The following is a 2,103-nucleotide window of genomic DNA, read 5'->3' on the forward strand; positions in this document are numbered from 1 at the left end:
AACGCCAGAATGTAGCTTGTTTTTGGCGTTTAACGCTAGCTTGATGCTTCTTTCTGGCGTTAAACGCCATTCTGATGCTTCTTACTGGCATTTAAACGCCAGTAAGCTCTTCCTCCAGGGTGAGCTGTTTCTAATGCTATTTTTTATTCTGTTTTTGATTTTTTAGTTGTTTTTGTGACTTCACATGATCATCAACCTAAAGAAAATATAAAATAACAAAGGGAAACATAAATAGATAAAATTAGATAACATTGGATTGCCTCCCAATAAGCGCTTCTTTAATGTCAATAGCTTGACAGTGAGCTCTCATGGAGCCTCACAGATAACCAGAGCAAGGTTGTGGCCTCTCAACACCAAACTTAGAGTTTGAATGTGGGGGTTTTGTTTGACTCTGTATTGAGAGAAGCTTTTCATGCTTCCTCTCCATGGTTATAGAAGGAGGACCTTGAATCTTGAATACAAGGTAGTCCTCATTCAATTGAAAGACCAACTCACCTCTGTCAACATCAATCACAGCTTTTGCTGTGGCTAGGAAGGGTCTGCCAAGGATGATGAAATCATCCTCATCCTTTCCAGTGTCTAGGATTATGAAATCAGTAGGGATGTAAAGGCCTTTAAACTTTACTAGCACATCCTCTACCTGTCCATAAGCCTTTTTCATGGATTTGTCTGCCATCTCTAATGAGAATTTGGCAGCCTGTACCTCAAAGATTCCCAGTTTCTCCATTACAGAGAGTGGCATTAAGTTTATGCCTGACCCCAGGTCACACAGAGCCTTTTCAAAGGTCATGGTGCCTATGTTACAGGGAATTAGGAATTTACCAGGATCCTGTTTCTTTTGAGGTAAAGTGTACTGAACCCAGGTATTCAGTTCATTAATGAGCAATGGAGGCTCATCCTCCCAAGTCTCATTACCAAATAGCTTGGCATTCAGCTTCATGATTGCTCCTAAATACTGGGCAACTTGCCCTTGAACAATGTCTTCATCTTCTTTAGAAGATGAATAGTCATCAGAGCTCATGAATGGTAAAAAGAGGTTTAATGGAATCTCTATGGTCTCTAGATTAGCCTCAGATTCCTTTGGTTCCTCAAAGGGAAACTCCTTATTGGTCAGTGAACATCCCAGGAGGTCTTCCTCACTAGGATTCACGTCCTCCTCCTCCTCTCTAGGTACGGCCACACCAAGTAAGGTTATGGCCTTGCACTCTCTTTTTGGATTCTCTTTTGTATTGCTTGGGAGAGTACTAGGAGGAGTTTCAGTGACTCTTTTACTCAGCTGGCCCACTTGTGCCTCCAAATTTCTAATGGAGGACCTTATTTCATTCATGAAACTTAGAGTGGCCTTAGATAGATCAGAGACTATATTTGCTGAGCTAGATAGATTTTGCTCATAATTCTCTGTTTGTTGCTGAGAGGATGATGAAAAAGGCTTGCTATTGCTAAACCTGTTTCTTCCACCATTATTAAAGCCTTGTTGAGGCTTTTGTTGATCCTTCCATGAGAAATTTAGATGATTTCTCCATGAGGGATTATAGGTGTTTCCATAGGCTTCACCCATGTAATTCACCTCTGCCATTGCAGGGTTCTCAGGATCATAAGCTTCTTGTTCAGAAGATGCTTCTTTAGTACTGTTGGATGATTTTGCAATCCATTCAGACTCTGAGAAATCATGTTGACCTGTTGAGTCAACATTTTGTTCTGAGCCAATATAGCATTCAGAGCATCAATTTCAAGAACTTCCTTCCTCTGAGACGTCCCATTACTCACAGGATTCCTTTCAGAAGTGTACATGAACTGGTTATTTGCAACCATGTCAATGAGTTCCTGAGCTTCTGCAAGCGTTTTCTTTAGGTGAATGAATCCACCTGCAGAATGGTCCAATGACATCTTTGATAATTCAGACAGACCATCATAGAATATATCCAGGATGGTCCATTCTGAAAGCATGTCAGAAGGACACTGTTTGGTCAGTTGCTTGTATCTCTCCCAAGCTTCATGGTGCACGAAGTTTGAATCACACTTTTCACAACTTGTACCACTAACCAGCAAGTGCACTGGGTCGTCCAAGTAATACCTTACGTGAGTAAGGGTCGAATCCCACGG

Source organism: Arachis ipaensis, chromosome B07 (assembly GCF_000816755.2).
Source record: "Arachis ipaensis cultivar K30076 chromosome B07, Araip1.1, whole genome shotgun sequence".
Taxonomy (NCBI): Eukaryota; Viridiplantae; Streptophyta; class Magnoliopsida; order Fabales; family Fabaceae; genus Arachis; species Arachis ipaensis.